Source organism: Strongylocentrotus purpuratus, unplaced genomic scaffold (genome assembly GCF_000002235.5).
Source record: "Strongylocentrotus purpuratus isolate Spur 01 unplaced genomic scaffold, Spur_5.0 spur5_scaffold_20, whole genome shotgun sequence".
In the NCBI taxonomy this organism is placed as follows: domain Eukaryota; kingdom Metazoa; phylum Echinodermata; class Echinoidea; order Camarodonta; family Strongylocentrotidae; genus Strongylocentrotus; species Strongylocentrotus purpuratus.
Window position 1 is genome coordinate 32159679 of NW_022145606.1, and position 12405 is coordinate 32172083.

Sequence of the window (12405 nt, forward strand, 5' to 3'; positions counted from 1 at the left end):
TATGCAAGATTAGTCCTTAATGCAGACTATCTAACCCTAAAAGACATCCTTTTAAGCACTCGTCAATGGCAAAGTGTTGAACATACAATCAACTACCACTACTGCATTTTCGTCTACAAAATACTCAATAATCTAGCCCCTTATTATTTAGAACCGTTTGCTTGTAAACGTCCAGTTTACTATGTTACTCGTCATTCTACCTTAAATCCCTTATTTATCCCGAAACCCAAGACTGAATTAAAAAAACGATCTTTTTCTTTCATCGCTCCAAGCATCTATAACAATCTACTGACTCATATTCGCACGGCAAGTTCACTCCAAATGTTCAAAAAACAAATTAAATCACTCCCTCCACTTTAATGCATGCACTGGTACCTAATGTTATATCATGACTTATTACAGTTAGTTTTGTTTGTTTGTAGTTGTGTAGTCTGTAGTAGTTTTATTTCTTACCTTTTACCCTTTTAATTTTATGTCTGTTATTTATGGCATGTGTATTTGTATATGTATTTTGTTTTGTATCAATAATTTCTTTAATGTTTAATATTTCAGGCCTTATGTTAATTTTTCTTCTAGTGTATTCTTTTTTTTCTAAACCTTTGTATATACAGGGCTCTTTTGTAAAGCAGGCCTCTGGCACTGAAAAGACTACCCTATTAAAAAAAAAAAAAAACTGAATAAATAAATCAAGAATTTTTTTCCCGTCGGGTAATTATTTACCTCTCCTGGAATGGGAGAGGCAGATTGAGATGAATGCCCTGTTACTGGAATGGTAGTGCCGTGTGATCCTCTTACATACACACAATTGCCTATCATATCAGTATATGTAATTATATCATAATATTCATTGCAACAGTTTAGGCCTGAACGAACCCAATAGCTTGATCAAGACTTTGCAGTCATTGTAGTCTTACGTGATCAAATTCATGTTACCTTGGCCACATAATAGCTTGGCAAATGACCAAAGATTTAATTACTGAAAACGAGGAGACTGAATCAATACTATTTAGAATTGCCAGCGCATCGTTTATCATTTTACTTATTTGATTATCAGACATTTTGAAAACGTATAACGATGCAGAAGGAAAATATAACTTTGTTTATGCATATCACAGATATCAAGCCGACAGATAAAAAAGAAAAATGTTTTTCATATTTTCCTGAAGAAATCCATAATTATTCTGGTATCACCCCAGACCATTCATTCATTCCTCATTATGCCAATATTCCAAATATTTGAGCAATATTGTAGGCTATGACAGGCGCATATAGCTCCGTTTGGTCTCATTTGAGAACGTCTCCTATCGTCAGAATCCACCAGCCTATAAACATGTTATGGACTTATACCACAAACAAAAAAATCGTTAAGAATTCATTTTTGTTTAAACGAAAAGCACATCCACCCCGACGTTCGTTGACTAGCTCTTTCATTGGAACCCTCATGTCCCATTGACTTTTGAAAGTTCACCCACCGTAATTTAATCAAAATAGGTCGCAAGCTCGCCATTGCATATATAACGCAAGTAAAAAAACTTTGGACGCAATTTACCACGCGATTGTAAGATTATTGGTCAAGCACACGAAATATAAGAAGCATGAGTTATCATAGATCAGTTCTGCTTGGTTCATTATGTCCACTTCAGCCAACCCCCACCGTAATTGTTCCATTTAGTATATGCAAGCATTTTTCCGAGGTAAGCAAAAACATGAATATTCATGACACACCATGGACTATTCGATTATTAACAGAGGGGTGCAATTGTGCACCACATCAAACTCCCCTACTTTCAGTGAGGTATTTCATTGTATTATGTAGTTTGGTAGGTTTATTTTACTAACTGTTTAATTATCATATATCAATGATAGTTTAAAGATATGGAAAAGGTTCTTGTATTTTATATGGAAACGTCGAACCATGGATCTCGAGGATGGAAGTCAAGTGCGTTACCGATATACCCAAAAATTTCCCATAGCGATTACACGTAAACGGAAAATTGAATTCTCAAATCCTACTTTTCAAGTGAAATATGAGCATAATCCCGGCATCTGATCGAAAAATAAAAGGCACATTTGTGATAGCTTATTGTCTCAGCTAAAACATATTCGAAGCTCAGCGAAAACGAAGCTAAAACAACGGAGATTTTGCTCGCGAAAGACAGGAGTGTCGATTCCAGTTATGAGAAAAAGTCATGTCCCATAGAGAATACACGCAAAATGTGAAAAATTGACATGCCTCCTTTAATCGCAAAATACGCCATGATGCCTTTGTCAAAATGAAAAATTGAGAACATTATATTTGTAGAGAATTATCTCAGCTAAAACATTTCAAAATTTGAAAGAAAATCAATCAATTTTTACAAAGATACAATCAATTTTCCAAAAATATGCTGACGTCATAATATGCAAATTGAAATTTTTAGTTTGGAGGCCATTATGATGACGTCATGAGTTAATTATGGGTCAATTGAGACATGAAATCATATTTCCGACTCATAATCTATCTAAATATGAAAAAATATTGGGAGTTCTTATCTATTCTGAAGAGTTACAAAGAATTTTGTATATTCATGTTTTTGCTCATGTATTGTGGATAAAGATAACGCAGGTCCGCGCGCACCGTCAACTTTGACGGACGCTCATTGCGTTATTAAAAGATGAACAAGTTATCAAAATGCTTGGAAAAATGTGCCAAATATGATGATAGAGAAAGTACGGCGATTCTATGCTGCAAAATGCTAGTACGCACAAAAAACGCGCGCGCATGCGCGTGAGCGCAATTTTTTTGTCAAATGCTCCATATGGTCTGAAACGTATGCAAAAAAAAATTTGGGATGATTTAGAGCATTTTAATTTTTTTAGGCGCGCGTAAACGCGCGGACGAACGCGCACGCGCTCATTTGCGCACGTTTACTGATCTATTCCTATCTATTCTGAAGAGTTAGAATGAATTTTGTATAGGCATGTTTTTGCCCATGTATTGTGGATAAAGATAATGCAGGTCTGCGCGTGCTGTCAACTTTGACGGACGCTCATTGCGTTATTAAAAGGTGAACAAGTTATCAAAATGCTTGGAAAAATGTACCAAATATGATGACAAAAAAAATCGGCAATTCTATGTTGCGAAAACGCGCGCGCATCTGCGTGTGCGTGATTTTTTATCAAATGCTCCATATGGCCTGAAACGTATGCAATTTTTTTTTGGTATGATTTAGAACATTTTAAAATTTTGCGCGCGCATAAACGCGAAGACGAACGCGCACGCCCAAATTTGCGCACGTTTATTGACCTGAAATTGACCGGACGGATATTGATCTTAATCTTGATAATTATGAATGAGAAATACGTTTCCGTTATGAAGATATGGTCATAAGTTGATTTTCACAAAATGGCGCCTGGATGACACTAAAAAGTCACGCAGTTCTAAGTTAGACCAAGATCTATCATCAAGGCAAGTTTGATGATTAATGGCTTTATTCAGTCTTGAGATATCCTGCGAACAAATTTGAGGAAGAATAATAAATTTTAAAAAAATAGAAAAAAAATCTTGACGAAATCAATAGGTGATACGTAGACTTCGTACGTATCACCTAATAAATAATAAATAAATAAAAATCTTGACGAAATCAAGAGGTGATACGTAGACTTCGTACGTATCTCTAACACTCCCCCTGAAGTATCGGAAGTTATGGCACGCCACAGCCGTCATAATTGGTCGAGTTTACAAAAAAGCAGTCGACTTTACAAAAAAGCAATCGAGTTTACAAAAAAGCAATCGAGTTAACAAAAAAAGCAATCGAGTTTATAAAAAAAGCAAACGAGTTTACAAAAAAGCAGTCGAGTTTACAAAAAAGCAATCGAGTTTCCAAAAAAGCAGTCGAGAAAAAAAAAAAGCAGTCGAGAAAAAAAAAAAGCAGTCGAGAGAAAAAAAAAAGCAGTCGAGAAAAAAAAAAAAAAAGCAGTCGAGAAAAAAAAAAAAAGCAGTCGAGAAAAAAAAAAAAAGCAGTCGAGAAAAAAAAAAAAGCAGTCGAGAAAAAAAAAAAAAGCAGTCGAGAAAAAAAAAGCAGTCGAGAATAAAAAATAAAAAAAAGCCGTCGAGAATACGTGCCTTCACGGTTGTTTCATCGCAAAGCATGCCGGGACTGTCCTGTTGCAAACAACGGGATTCTTATCGAAGCAACATCTTAATCTTGTACATAATCCGCTATTCTGCAGTGATTTTCTTTCACTCCAGTATCATTTGTACGGTAAGAAGCCAAAGTTTGTGTTTATTCATTTTTATGACGAATAAAGCTGATAATACGACGTAATGAGAGTGGGCCGGGGTCCAACTTTAGTAAATGTAGGCCTAGATCTAGTCCCGTATGTTTAAATTTGTGTGTATTTTAAGTAGACTGATTGCCTTGTGTTTTAGGTAGAAGTAAACCAAATTTACAGTAAAATGAGACTTATGTCTCAGGAAATATGAATAGGTCTAGATCCTATAAACTATACATAATTGATATTGGAATAGGATCTACTAGAATGGCCGACAGTTAGATAGTGATGGCAATTAATAAATGTTAAAAAGTAAAAGAGACCATGAAAACGATAGATTTGTCGATCTTGATCTGAATATAATAGTCTATGTATTGATGAGCTCTACTTGAGGATCTACATGACGGGGGCGTATGAAGGATTTTTTCGAGGGGGGGGGGGGTTAACATTTGAAAATCGTGCCTAAAATTTCACATCGACTCAGCCAGCCGGTGAATGAGAGGGGGGGGGGGGGTCGGTTAGAGCACCTATTTTTTCCCGAAAATATGAACATTTGGCAGATCGATATTTCGTTCAGCTGATGGTAAGGTCACCTTTTTGGGGTCACCCTTTAGCACAAAAATGTTTCCCCATGATCTAGTGCGATAAGGGTTCTTTTGTTTTTCTTGAGGTTACAAACTTAAATTTGATTGTCTTTTTCCTTTTATTTATCAGTTGCAGCATCATCAAACACTATGGCCGATGAATCAGAAGGTGACGTAGATGCTACGAGAGAGCTCATTTCACAATGGACAACAGAAGTGATACGTGACTTTCTACAAGGAGGGGACTCAAGCTTGGAAATTGAGGAGTCATTATTTTATGGGTGTTCTCTGCCCTGACGCTGGGGGTACTGTTCAGCCATCCGAGGTAGAGAGGTAGAGAGGAACTGGATGATGGATGGGGGGGGGGGGGGGGGGAAGAAAGGCATGCAGAGATGGCCGTCTACTATGTATAGAGACATTTGTGTGCTACTGGATAAGGACCCTCCATCACTAGAGGGAAGAATAATGAGAGACTACAAAATAATAGGGGAAGGCATTTAGTTATTTTGCCAGTTTCTTGTTAGGGAGACATTTGTTTCATCTCCTGGGAGAAAGCTGTCTGAAATTCAAAATGTATTTGATACTTGAATAAATTTAGTTCATTTTCTAGACTGGTTCATGTCAAACCGTTGATTCTACTTTCTTGTGAGTATACACTGTAGTCAGAGAGATAGAGAAGTAACACGAGTAAAGAATGAAAAAGAAGCCAATATTTTAACGAGGAGGAGAAAATAGAGATTACGTTGTTGCCCATCATGTTGGAATAATTGTTCTTACCACTGTTTATTAAATGATTGTGACCATATGGTTTATTGTTTGTACATAATGGTCTTATATTATAAGAACTGTATTGATCAATCTCAGGAGTCTTATATATGTAGATTGATTAATACAGTTTTGAGATGATGATGATGATCGTGATGATGAACGAGAAGGAGAAGAGGAGGAATATATCAAGAGTTGATGAAGAAAAGATTGATAGAGGGGTTATCATTACAGAGAGAGAGAAAGAGAGATAGACTAACATAAGGAAGGGAGAGCAAGAACAAGGCTATGACATAGGGGAAGAGATAGAAATCAAAATTATATTTATACAACATTTACTAAATTAAAATAATAAATTAGAAAACAAGGCTAGAGGAAAGAATGTAAACTAAAATTAAGCAAAGACCATCACTATATCGTTCACATTATAATATAAATTAAGAAAAGGTACATGGAAACATGTACATTTGTAAAATTGAATCTCTCATTCTCTTGATCTTCCTCTTCACACCTAATTCTTGCTCTCCCTGTCTATCTCTCCCACCCCTCTCCATCTCTCTCTCTTTCTCTCCCCCTCTCTCTCTCTCTCTCCTTATTATCACTCTTTCTCTTTCATTAAGCGTCGACATCTCTCTCAATGCCTCTCTCTGTTTCTATGAATTTTCTCTTGTTAAATATTCTAAACATCAGGTCTGTCTGACCTTCCTCTCTTGAATAAATCATGAATAACTTCAACTCAGCGTCCTACATACAGTAATGATTGCTTAGTAGTCATCTACAACCCTCACTGTGTTGTTTGATTTTATTTATAAAATAAATATAACCATGAGATCAATATCAACAGGGAACGGAGGTACCGCATGCGTGTTCCCAAAATCTCTGGCTCGTAACAAAATAAAAAAAAAAATATAAAAAAACGCTACTTTTAAAGCGCTTACCACCAAAATCTCTAAGCGCTATAACAAACAAAAATAGACTGATAAACAATTACTTATTAAACAAAACAAAAAAGTGTGAATAAACCTACAAATTACAATACATATACCGTACATGTACATCAAAGTGAACAGAGCCTGGCAGCAGAGTTTTGGATTCTCTGGAGTTTTGCAAAGAAAAAGATCATGCTGCAATGATAATTTTAGGTCAGTCAAGAACTCAATGACTTTTACAATCCGATCGCCTGTCTGATTATCAAGATATTTACGATTGGAAATCGAAACCAAATTTTGTATTTGTCAAACGCTTTTCATAACACTACAAGTCTATTGGGGAAAACGAGTATGGTAAAAGAGGTCAATCAAAGATTTTTACTTTTTTGAGGCACTTCTTGATCATTTTGAAGCGCGATTTTGTTAGGGCTTCGGTATTAATACACCATATCGCAGACACTGGTAGCGCGTAGGGCCATACGTCAATCTCGAACTAAACATTGTTAAACCCCGGCCCCCCCCCCCCCCCACTCAGTGTTATTTAGGGTACGCATATGCTTGTTCCCTCTTTTTGAAGCACCCCCTATCTGAGGACTGCCAACATTTCCGAACTCCCCTTTCGCGGGCTTTTCCTGCCTTGGAGACTCCCCTAAATCATGAAAAATGCTCAATGTACCCCCCTAAATTCAGAATAATTTCTCAGGAGTCCAAAGAGATAAGAGAAAAAAAGAAAAAATACCCCCTTTTTAAAGAAATCTCCGGGTGAAAAGTTAATACACCCCTTTTTGTACAATTCTCGGGCCGGACTTTGTCACACGAAAAGTACCCCTTTACCGGACATTTTGGTAACACGCATGGGGTCCGTCTGTTCTCGGAGTGGGGGGGGGGGGGGGGCTGGTGTTAAACAATGCCTTTTACAATACCTTTACAACATACACTGTTACATGGTTTGGAAATCACATTACAGATAATAATTCTACAATTGTGAGGTTTCACCTGTCATCATTGGATACCCGAAGGAACGCTTTTTTAGGGGCTAAATCTAATTTTTTTCACAAGGCAAAATAACTATATGCCTTCCCCTCTTTGAAGTCTCTCATTATTTTTCACTCTAGTGATGGAGGGTCCTTATCCAGTATGTACATACATAGTAGGCCAGTTCTGCATTCCTACCCCCCCCCCCCGTCCTCCCCTATCCATCCATTGTCCAGTTCCTCTCAGTCTTAACCTCGGATGGCTGAAAAGCTACCCCCAGCGTCAAGGCAGCCGGCAGAGAACACCCATAAAATAATGACTCCTCGGTTTACAAGCTTGAGTCTCCTCCTTGTAGAAAGTCACGTAGCACTTCTGTTGTCCATTGTGAAATGAGCTCTCTAGTAACATCTACGTCATCTTCTGATTCATTAGTCATCATGTTCGATGATGCTGCAACTGATAAATAAAAGGAGAAAGGCAATCACATTTAAGTTTGTGACCACAAGAATAATTGTAACAAAAGAATCCTTATCACTTCTTTAACACAAGTTCATGTAGACCCATGATGCTAGTTGAGGTCATCGATATCAGACTATTATATCCAGATCCAGATCGACAAATCTATCGTTTTCATGGCCTCTTTTTTACTTTTTTTTACATTTAGGGCCTAGACTAATTCATTTGCCATCACCACAGCGTAAATATTCATAATTGAATGACAGACGCCCTTAAAACTAAAAAAAAAAAAAAAAAAAAACCATCACTATCTAACTGTCATGTCGGCCATTCTAGTAGACCCTAGATCCTATTCCAATATCAATTATGTATAGTTTATAGGATCTAGACCTATTCATATTTCCTGTGACATAAGTCTCATTTTACTGTAAATTTGGTTAACTTCTACCTAAAACACAAGGCAATCAGTCTTCTTAAAATGCACACACATTTAAACATACGGGACTAGATCTAGGCCTACATTTACTAAAGTTGGACCCCGGCCCACTCTCGTTACCTCGTATTATCAGCTTTATTCGTCATAAAAATGGATAAACACAAACTTTGGTTTCTTACCGTACAAATGATACTGGAGTGAAAGAAAATCACTGCAGAATAGCGGATTTTGTACAAGATTAAGATGTTGCTTCGATAAGAATCCCGTTGTTTGCAACGGGACAGTCCCGGCATGCTTTGCGATGAAACAACCTTGAAGGCACGTATTCTCGACGGCTTTTTTTTAATTTTTTATTCTCGACTGCTTTTTTTTTTTTCTCGACTGCTTTTTTTTTTTTTTTTCTCGACTGCTTTTTTTTTTTTCTCGACTGCTTTTTTTTTTTTTCTCGACTGCTTTTTTTTTTTTCTCGACTGCTTTTTTTTTTTTCTCGACTGCTTTTTTTTTTTTCTCGACTGCTTTTTTTTTTTTCTCGACTGCTTTTTTTTTTTCTCGACTGCTTTTTTTTTTTCTCGACTGCTTTTTTTTTTTCTCGACTCCTTTTTTTTTTTTCTCGACTGCTTTTTTTTTTCTCGACTGCTTTTTTGTAAACTCGACTGCTTTTTTGTAAACTCGTTTGCTTTTTTGTAAACTCGATTGCCTTTTTTGTTAACTCGATTGCTTTTTTGTAAACTCGATTGCTTTTTTGTAAAGTCGACTGCTTTTTTGTAAACTCGACCAATTATGACGGCTGTGGCGTGCCATAGGAAGTATCGGATTCCCTTTGGCTGCCCTCAACTTTACCAAATCCGGGTAACGAAACATTTTCTGTCTACCAGCACAAATACACATACACACTAGACTTTAATTCGTCACCTTGACGAATTAGGTGTGTTCTCTAACACTCCCCCTGAAGTATCGGAAGTATCGGATTCCCTTTGGCTGCCCTCAACTTTACCAATTCCGGGTAACGAAACATTTTCTGTCTACCAGCACAAATACACATACACACTAGACTTTAATTCGTCACCTTGACAAATAAGGTGATACGTAATTATGCTCATGTGTAGCATAAAAAAGAACGCATTTTCACGATTTCATCTTTCGTTAAAAAATACTTCTCCCATTTATGGTCTATTCATAAGTCAAGTTTCAACTGTGTAGGGCAGAGGGAGACAGAGCAATAGAATAAGAGGGAGGCAAGGCAAGAGAGAGAGAGAGGCGGAGGGTGAAAGAGTAGAGAGAGAGAGAGGGGGGAGAGGGTGAAAGAGTAGAGAGAGTGATATAGATAGATGCAGAGACAGACCCAAAAAAGGGAGAGGGGCAGATCATGAAACTAAGTAACACATCAATCCATTGCATATTAAGAAAATGAAACATCTTTAAATTGTTTTCCACCTCATTCCATATTCTGGACCCTTCAGAACATTCAAAGAAGATAGGACGATAGGTTTCTACCTCTTTTCTACAAAAAGGAACAAACATTTGACTGTGTTAATCCAAAAAGATACAGTTTATCATTACAAAATATGATGTTATGTAACAGTTTATACTGAAATTCACTGGTGACCATGGTTAAGAGTGGTATAGCGCCCCCTTCAGGTATTTGATAGAGATTTGTAGAATCAGGATTTCAGAAAAAGTCGCCTAACACGCCAACTAAGAAAATTCTGACATGTCGCCTTTAATTGAATTTTTCACTATGATGATGTCATCAAAATGATAAATAATGTACGTCATTCTTGTAGATAATTTTCTTAGCTACACCGTATCAAAATTTGGGAGAACATAAAGCACAAATGAGCTAGATAGTGCTCAAAGATCAATGTCATGTAGATTCATGATGTGAACGAAATTCACCTTACATAGGCATAACACGCAAATTGAAAAAATTCTGACATGTGGCCTTTAATTGAATTTTGTACTATGATGACATCAATGAAATAAAAAGCAATGTGTATTTATCTTGTAGGCAATTGCCTTAGCTACAAGATACCGCAATTTGGAAGAAAATCAGTCAATATTATGAGAAATACACTAAATTGTCCGTAAATATAATGACGTAATAATAAGCAATTTTGTATTTTGACTTCCAAGGCGATTATGATGACTTCAAGATGCATTTAATGGCCAAATGAGAAATGAAATCATATCTCCGATTCATACTCTATCTAAATATATTTTTATAGGCATGTTTTTGCCCATATATGCTATGTAATACAAGAGCTAGCGCGCACGGATATTTATCTTGAACGGAGGCTCATTCCGTTATTAGTAGTGATAAAGAGATTAACATGGTGTCAAAATGTTTGGAAAAATGTGTCAAACATGATGACAGAAAAATTTTGGCGATTATATGTTGCAAAATGCCAGAACGCGCAAAAAGCGCGCGCGCATGCGCGTTTGAGTGATTTTTTGTCAAATGCTCCATATGGCTTGAAACGTATGCAACAAAAATTTGGGATGATTTAGAGCATTTTAAATTTTTACGCGCACCTAAACGCGCGGACGAACGTGTACGCGCGCATTTGCGCACGTTTTTTGACCTGAAATTGACCGGACGGATATTGATCTTAATCATGATAAATATGAATGAACAATTTCTTTCCGTTATGAAGATATGATCATAAGTTGATTTTCACAAAATGGCGCCTGGATGACGTCACGATAATTCTGAGTCTTTGAAATTCACGCAGTTCTAAGTTAGACTAAGATCTATCATCATTGAAAGTTTCATGACAATGGCTTTATTCAGTCTTGAGATATCCTGCGAACAAATTCGCGGAAGAATAATAATAATAAGAAGAAAAATCTTGACGAAATCAATAGGTGATACATAGACTTCTTACGTATCACCTAATAATAATAAAAATCTTGACGAAATCAATAGGTGATACGTAGACTTCGTACGTATCACCTAATAATAATAATAAAAATCTTAACGAAATCAATAGGTGATACGTAGACTTCGTTACGTATCACCTAAATAGTGTCACAACTGGGTAAACTCAGGTGACTTTAATTCGTGATCTAGTAGTTAAAACTCTCTAATCATCTCACAGGAATATTAACACAATAAACAAAGAAATCAAATTCTGTTAAGTGTATCAAAGAATATCATCTTCTTCTTATCTTTATTACTTTACTTCTTATCACAATAGAAATACATATAAAGATATAAAGAATATATTGAACCCAACCCTGAGGTTGTAGTCTTAGCTGTCACAAAATAACGCATGGGTACAGAGTATTGACACTAAAAATGGTCGTAGGTTTATCGTACGTCTGGAGATATAAATAAAATAACCCACTTTAGTGATGCAATCAATCTCAAGATGTGATATTTAAATATTGTTCATGGGAATAAAGAAACCATAGCTGTTACTGTTGCTGGAACTTGTCCACCGTAACGAAGGGGTTCCTCTAGCTGTAATGGCACCTTCATCTCTCCTTAGTCGTTACAGGTAGAGATCCACCCATTGTGGCATGAAACTTGGATACAGGACTTGCTCTGTAAGTCCTAGCCGGAACACCATATAAAAATTAACATTAACCCAGGCTATTAATAGACTACGGAATAATACTAAATTATTCATCATCTACTTAATATCTTTTAACGAGACTATAATCATCATCAGGCAATGCAATAAAACACATTACAGAAAAGGCTTCTATCATAATGATTTACATTGCATTACACATATCCTTTCAACATTCGAAAGAGCCTTAATTACTGAGTGCAAATCCTGCGAACATGTACTTTCATTTATTATTCAGAAATGAACAAAATAATGTATAAAGAGTTACATTATTACGTAAGAGAAATGATTTGCAGTCTTCATTACTATCCCTAATTCAAAGGTTCACTTGTGACCTTGACTGTCTCAATGACAAATGAACACGCCCAATGTATCATTATAAAAAGGAATACAAATATGGATTAAACTTGGATTAAACTTACAGTTTGACT

General features: G+C 36.3%; 1 protein-coding gene across 1 annotated transcript in view; it reads left to right on the forward strand.

The window, feature by feature from the left end:
- LOC577767 (aromatic-L-amino-acid decarboxylase) overlaps positions 1–12405 on the forward strand; it is a 33246-nt gene that overhangs the window by 3965 nt on the left and 16876 nt on the right.